The sequence below is a fragment of the Vicugna pacos genome, chromosome 6 (assembly GCF_048564905.1).
Source record: "Vicugna pacos chromosome 6, VicPac4, whole genome shotgun sequence".
Lineage (NCBI taxonomy): Eukaryota > Metazoa > Chordata > Mammalia > Artiodactyla > Camelidae > Vicugna > Vicugna pacos.
Window position 1 is genome coordinate 72841763 of NC_132992.1, and position 8007 is coordinate 72849769.

The window sequence follows — 8007 nt, forward strand, 5'->3', positions numbered from 1 at the left end:
GATGAACTATTTCACTAAACTATGGGTGTTTAGAAATGGAAAGTGCAAAGCAGGGGCTCCAACACATCTAGAGGAAGCCTTGCTGATGTTAAGGTGAGACTGGAGGATGAGGCATAGTGAGGGGGCTGGGGTGAGAGGGTGTGTGGTCCAGGAAGAGGGACCAACAGAAGGTTTGAGGTAGAGGTGTGACCTGCTCAGATTTCCATTTTCAAAAGATCCCTGTGCTGAACCAAGTGGCCCAGCTTCCTCTCACAAGTGGCATCCACTGCTCCCTAACTCCACCTCTGTCTGCATTTCATATCCTTACTCCCCAAAAGAGATTCTGATCAGGTCAGTTTATCACAATCCAATACAGAGCATCCAGGGGCAGTCATATGCCAGGCTCCTCATGGGCCTTCCCTGTGATCACTGTCTCCTAAGGACCACCTTTTCCTTGGTCACTGATTCCTGCTTTCAGGACACAAGACATGGCCACTTCATTCAGACTGATGAGGACTTAGGGTTTCAGGTAACTCCAGGACAGCCACTGGAGCTAAGCAGAGATGACTGAGGTTAGAGGATGATTGCTTTTAGAGATTCTCTCAGGTCACTGACCAGGCAAAGAACTAGAACCAGAACTTTCCACACTTACTCCAGCTTTGTTTTATTTTTTTTGTTGTTGTCTTTTTTTTTTTAATGGAGATACTGGGGATTGAACCCAGGACTCTGTGCAGCCTAAGCACACGCTCTACCACTGAGCTATACCCTCCCACGTAGCTTTGTTTTCTGAGGAAAGAGAAAGAAAGTCTTTCAGAAGAATAAAGTTAGAGGACACCATCTGATTTCAAGACTCATCGTAAAGCTACAGTAGTCAGTACAGTATGATCCTGGCATCAATATAGAGAAATAGATCAATGAAACAGAATAGAGAATCCATAAATAGATCTGCACATGTGAACAGCTGATTTTTGAAAAGAATAAAAATGCAATTTGGTGGAGAGAATATAGTCTTTTAAACAAATGGTGCTGGAACAATTGAATATTCACATGGATAAAAACTGAACTTCAATCCATACCTCCCATCATATCCAAAAATTAACTCAAAATAGATCATAGACCTAAATGTAAAACCTAAATCTATAAAGCTTCTAAAAGAAAACCTATGAAAAGCCTTTGTGATCTAGGTTGACAAAGTTTTTTTTTTTTTAGATAAAACACCAAAAGTATGATCCTTTAAAATTTTTTTAAAAAGATAAGTTGGACATTGTCAAAATAAAAAAACTTTCAGTCTTTGAAAGACACTGTTAAGAGAATGAAAAGGCAAGCCACAAACTAGGAGAAAATATTTGTAATCAGATATCTGATAAAGGAAATGTGTTCAAAACTCAATAATAAGAAAATGAAGAAGACAATAAAAAAATTAGCAAAATATTTGAACACATATTTTAGCAAAGAAGATATACAGATGGCAAATAAGCACACAAAAAAGATGTTCAACTATCTTTAGTTGAAAACTAAACTATTATTATTAGTCACTAATGATAATTAATGAAACCTAAATGATTATTAGTCATTAGGAAAATGCATGTTAAGATCACCCACCTATTAAAATATCTAAATTTAAATTTAAAGGAATGACCATAGCCTATGTTGGCAAGAATGTGGTGCAAATGGAATGCTCAACCAGTTTGGAAAACAGTCTGGTAGTTTCTAAAATCAACCAAACAGAAAACCATATACCTAATATTTGACCCAGCCACTTTACTCCTAGATATTTACAGAAGAGAAATGAAAATATATGTTCATACAAAGGCTTGTAAATGAATGTTCATAGAAGCTTTATTTATAATAAACAAAAAATGGAAACAACCCAATGTCATCAGCAGGTGAATGGAGAAATAAATTCTAGTACATACAATGAAATACTCCCTAGCAATGGAATGGAATGGACTTCTCCTGCATATTTAAATGAATCACAAAATAATTATGCTGAGTGAAAGAGTAAGACAAAAAAGAATATGTACTGTATGTTTTCATTTATGTAGAGTTCTGGAAAATGCAAACTAATCTATAGTGACAAAAAGCAGATAGCTGATTGGCTGGAGATGGGGTGAGGAAGAGAGGGACAGAAGGGGATGATACGAAAGGGCATAAGGAAACTTAGGTAGAGTGGACAACGGATATATTCATTATCTTGATTGTGGTGATGGTTTCATGGGTATATAAATACGTTGAAACATCAAATTGCACACTTTAAATGTGTGTCATTTTTTTATACATCAGTAAAATTATTTTTATTTGTCTTTTCCTGCCTGACTTATTGTCATTTATATGTGGAATCTGAAAAGTAGAACAAATGGATCTCCCCTTCTCCCAGCCTGGGAGGCTGGCGAGCCACGAGTCGCTGGGCGCGCGGCACTTTCTCGGCGCGCCTCGCACGGGCTTAGCTGGTGGACAGCTTGGCCAGCAGCTGCGAGGGCTAGACCCCAGGGATGAGGTGCTCAGGGGAGATGCGAGCCCCGCGGGTCTCCCTCTGACCTGTCGCTGAAGCACGCCCCCCGCCCCAGGCCCAGCATGTGCCTGTCGGTGCAGAGGGCGCTGCTGGCAGCTGGCTTTGCCCTGGCTCTGGTGCTGGTGGTCCAGCTAGGGCAGCAGGTGCTGGAGTGCCAGGAGGTGCTGGGAGGCCCACAGGGCCCCCAACAAGCCATGCAGCCAGAGCAGGAGGACCTGGTGACGGTGGGCGCGGACCACGTGTAGTACGACTACGGCAAGGCCATGCTGCTCATCTTCGTGGGGGTCGTGCCCCGGAGCCGCACTACACTGATGCGCGCCATGCTGGACGCCCACCCCGAAGTGCGCTGTGGCGAGGAGACCTGCAACATCCCCCGCGTGCTGGCCATGCGCCAGGCCTGGTCCAAGTCCGGCCGGGAAAAGCTGCGGCTGGACGAGGCGGGTGTGACGGACAAGGTGCTGGACGCCGCCATGCAGGCCTTCATCCTGGGGGTGATCGCCAGCACGGCGAGCCTGCCAGCGTTCTCTGCAACAAGGACCCCTTCACACTCAAGTCGTCCGTCTACCTGTCACGCCTGTTCCCCAACTCCAAGTTCCTGCTAATGGTGCGGGACGGCTGGGCCTCCATGCCCTCCATGATCACCCACAAGACCATTGCCGGCTTCGATCTCAGCAGCTACCGCGACTGCCTCACCAAGTGGAAGAAGGCCATTGAGGTGATGTATGCCCAGTGCATGGAGGTGGGCAAGGACAAATGCCTGCCCATGTACTACGAGCAGCTGGTGCTGCACCTCCGGCGCTCCCTCAAGCTCATCCTCAGCATCGCCTGGAGCGACGCCACCCTGCATCACGAGGACCTCATCGGCAAGCCCGCAGGCGTCTCCCTGTCCAAGATCGAGCGATCCATAGACCAGGTCATCAAACCCGTGAATCTGGAAGCTCTCTCCAAGTTGACCGGCCACATCCCCAGGGATGTGATGAGGGACATGGCCCAGATCGTCCCCATGCTGGCTCGGCTGGGCTACGACCCCTATGCAAACCCACCCAACTACAGCAATCCTGACCCCACTGTCGTCAACAACACACACCGGGTCTTGAAAGGGGGCTATACAACACCAGCCAATCTGAAAGGGCATTTTCAGGTGAACGAGAACAGTACCTCCTCCTGCTTAGGAAACTCATGATTTCCAGATCTCTGCAAATGGCTTTGTTGCAGGAAGAGAAGAAACTTTGCATTCGAGTGGAAATCGGACCTCTAGTCCAAGCATATTGCTTGCTATTAATCGCCAAATCAGGACTGCTCATGAGAAACCTATTTGGATATATTTGCAAAAAGCTGAACATTGAAAACTTAACCTTAAAACACTCTATCTTAGGACAATCTTGGGTAGAGAAGCAACAGTGTGGAAGAGTCCAGCTTTTGAAACTTAGATATTTTATGTGTTTCCCCCTCAAGAACTTCTTTTTTTTTTTTTTTTTGAAGAAAGGGATTTGCCATCCTCCTTAATTTGCAGGACTGCCTTGGTGGCTTTGTTTGCCGGGACAAGGCCCACCACCTGTGCCTCTCCCGTTAACCCTTAACTTTTGAATTCAGAGAATCTATGTAAGAATTTAATATATGAGGCTTTCTTTGATTCCTCCTCAGTTCTACTCAGTTTCACAGAGGGAAAAAATACATATCATTTGAATCAACTGAAAAAAATAAAATAAAATAAAATAAAATAAAATAAAATAAAATAAAACAAATGAATGAATATAACAAAGGAGAAACAGACTCACAGATATAGAGAACAAACTAGTGGTTAACTGGGGGGAAGGAAGGGGAAGGGGCAAAACAGAGGTAAGGGATTAAGGAACACAAACTACCATGTAAAAATAAATAAGCTACAAGGATATATTGCACAGCACAGGGAATATAGCCAGTATTTTATAATAACTTTTAATAGAGTATAATCTATAAAAATACTGAATCACTATTTTTACAACTGAAGCTAATATAATATTGTAAATCAACTGATTTCATACTTCAATTTTTTAAAAGTGAAACAAAATTAAAATAGTTTTTAAAAGAAGGATCCAGGAAAAACAAACCAAAACAGGGCCTTTCTCCCCTATGTGCTCTCTGTCACTCTCATCCATCACAGAATTTACTTGCTACTGAAAAGTGGGGGCCCTGTTTGCTTCCCCCATGATCCAGTCACTTATAATTCAAGAGCAGTCTTGTGGGGGATAAGCCTGGGTGACAGAGAGAAAGAAGATGGGCAAAGGATTCTTCACCAAAGTCAAGTCAACTCCTCAGCAAAGTCCCTGGAGTCAAACAGACCTGGGTATAAATTCTGGCTTGGTGACTTCACAGTTTTTTTAATCCTTAACCTCTCTAAACCTGTCTTTCTTTACCTGCAAATGGGATCATAATACCACAGAAAGGATGCTGGGAAGATTATGTGAGATTCTATTTGTAGAGACCTACATCAGACCTCATATGGAGTAAGTGCTTCCTCCAACCACAGAGGCAGCATCTAGAAAGGGGAAGGACCTGGACTTCAAAAATTGAAAAATTTGGGTTTTAGTCCTAACTCTGCACCAACCCCTTAAAAGATCATGAAGCCCTTCCGCATCCAGGCTGAAAAGAACAATGGACAGAACCTATCAGTTCACTCCACAAAGTTCTCGAAGCCCTCATTGAATATTCAGTTAGATCAGGAATCAGCACACTGTAGCTCTCGGGCCAAATCCAGCCCACTATCTTTTTTCTTTTTAATTGAGGTGCAGTCAGTTTATAATGTTGTGTCAATTTCTGGTGTACAGCATAATGTTTCAGTCATACATACATACATATATTTGTTTTCATATTCTTTTTCATTATAGATTACTACAGGATATTGAATATAGTTCCCTGTGCTATAGAGTATATAAACTTACTGTTTGTCTACTTTATATATAGTAGTTAGTATCTGTAAATCTCGAACTCCCAATTTATCCCTTCCCACTCATTTCCCACCCTGGTAACCATAAGTTTGCTTTCTATGTCTGTGAGTCTGTTTTGTAGATAAAAAAAAAAAAGACACAAATGAAGTTAAGATTCCACATATAAGTGATATCATATGGTATTTTTCTTTCTCTTTCTGGCTTACTTCATTTAGAATGATGATCTCCAGGTCTATCCATGTTGCAGCAAATGGCATTATTTTATTCTTTTTTATGACTGAGTAGTATTCCATTGTGTTTGTGTGTGTGTGTGTATCACAACTTCTTTATCCAGTTGTCTGTTGATGGACATTTAGGTTGCTTCCATGTTTTGGCTATTTTAAATAGTGCTGCTGTGAACACTGGGGTGCATGTGTCTTTTCGAATTAGAGTTCCCTCCAGATACATGCCCAGGAGTGGGATTGCTGGATCATATGGTAAGTCTATTTTAGTTTTTTAAGGAATCTCCATACTGTTTTCTATAATGGCTGCATCAATTTAACATTCCCACTGACAGTGTAGGAGGGCTCCCTTTCCTCCACACCCTCTCCAGCATTTATCGTTTGGAACCCACTACCTTTATTTCTACAGCCCACAAGCTAAAAATGGTTTTTACATTTTAAATGGTTGAAAAAACTTCTTTAAAGAATAACATTCTGTAACGTGTGAAAATTATATAAAATTCAAATTCCATTGTCCCTTAATTAAATTAATTGAAATATAGCCACTCCCATTTGTTTACAAGTCTGTGGCTGCTTCAAGATACAAAGTCAGAACAGAGTAGCTGCAACTCTGACCACACAACCTGCAAAGCCTAACCCTTTACTACCTGCCCTTTCACAGAACAAGTCTGCAGACTCCTGAGTTAGATTTCAGAACCAACCTGCTTGTCTGGCTACTTGCTCAGCTCCCCACAGACAAGTATTCAGTGTGGAGATTTGATGCTATGCCCTTAACTTTTATGGGGTTCATTAGAAACATACATTTGAATGGAATTTCTGTGTCTTTCGCAATAGATATTTTCTTGAATTTTATGCCTGGAAAAGAGTTTGTCTTCAACTGACCTGATGTACATCATTTTATTACTCCAGTATAGCTGGCATATTTTAAGTGGTAAACAGAAAATTTTTAGATTATTTTAAATGATATTAACAGACAGTTCTTCATTTTAAGGATTATTCATTCATGTATGTGTTTACCCTCTATTTGTGGTGATGGTGGTTTTCATTTATGAAAATATCATAAATTTAATTAAAATTAAATTAAATGTTTAATGTAATTAAATGAAATAATTTTATATATTTTTTAAAATAGCAAGTAAGTAACAATTTGGGTAGATCTACAGGAAAAAAGGAAAAAAGTGTGACAGCTGTTCAAGAATGAAAGAAGTTTGGAAAATACCATATTGGATAATAGAAGCAACAAGTTTTCCTTTTTACTATTGTTGCTAGGAAACTCAGGATTAAAGGCAATGCCCATTTGCAGTAATATCCAGGAGTCTGTAATCTATCTCATCCTACTCCTTTGCATCTGCCTTTACTAGAGCAAAGACTACACCAGATAGTTCCTGTTAGCTCAATATGTCTGTCTTCCAAGCGAAATGGGAGCTTTGTACCCATCCCATCATGTCTGTATACTCAGTTCTAGCACATGCTAGACACACAGAAAGGAGTGTGAGATTAACAAAGAAATGAAGGGATAAAAGGACGCAGGAATGGTAGTGTTTATTTCCCTATTTTTTTAACAACTAACTGAGAGGGATTTTAGACAGGAAGTGGGAGAGAGGGTGAGGGACTCAGCCGACCTTGGGGCGAGGATATTTGTGAAACTCTGACTGCCTGGTCTCCTTTAAACTCTCAAGAGCAGGTCCACCAATTGTCTGTTGGGGTCAGGGGTGGAGCTAGAGGCTAATAAGAGTGCTTAGTATATCCTGGGCATTGTATCTGCCTGCAGTATCTCACAGTATCTCAGTCAATCTACATACATAACAAACCTGTCCAAGTACATGTTATTATTATTATTCCCATTTGGTGATGAAATTCAGGCTTAGAGATTTGGGGATTTCAGGGAGCAATAAAATATCAAAAAAAAAATCAGGAATGGCATCCATATAGATGTTGCAAATACCTAGGTCAGTAGGCAAAACTACCACCTACCATCACCCTTATTTCCTAAAGAATGGACATTTTAACAATTTTTAAAAGGTTTAGAGGAAATGACCTCTGAATAAGGAACAATTCTTTACATTTAAAAAAGTTAGCTTTAAAAGAAACCATCACATTGTCCTTTAAAGAAAAATTTAACATGAAGTGAGGTAGGATACTCGAGTTTAGGAAGCTCCTACAGTAGCTTATAGGGAAAGGAACTCGGGAGTACTGAGCAAAGCTTCGAGGTGGGGCAGAGGTGGGCACGCCTGCTATGGAGAGCCTCCCAGTACACACCTGGGGCAGCACTCAGGACAGAACCTGGGGAGGCTTCCAAACAAGATATTGGAGATGAAAGATGCTTGTATCCATGCAGGCATCTGCCCAGCATCCTAGAGAGGTAGGA

General features: G+C 41.3%; 1 non-coding gene and 1 pseudogene across 1 annotated transcript; one reads left to right on the plus strand and one right to left on the minus strand.

Annotated features, from left to right (window-relative positions):
* Positions 1-676: 676 nt before the first annotated feature.
* TRNAP-AGG (transfer RNA proline (anticodon AGG)) lies at positions 677-749 on the minus strand. Its single transcript has one exon. It is a non-coding gene; the product is annotated as a tRNA-Pro (tRNA).
* Positions 750-2443: 1694 nt separating this feature from the next.
* On the plus strand, positions 2444-3674 carry LOC116281007 (protein-tyrosine sulfotransferase 2 pseudogene; annotated as a pseudogene).
* Positions 3675-8007: the final 4333 nt, after the last annotated feature.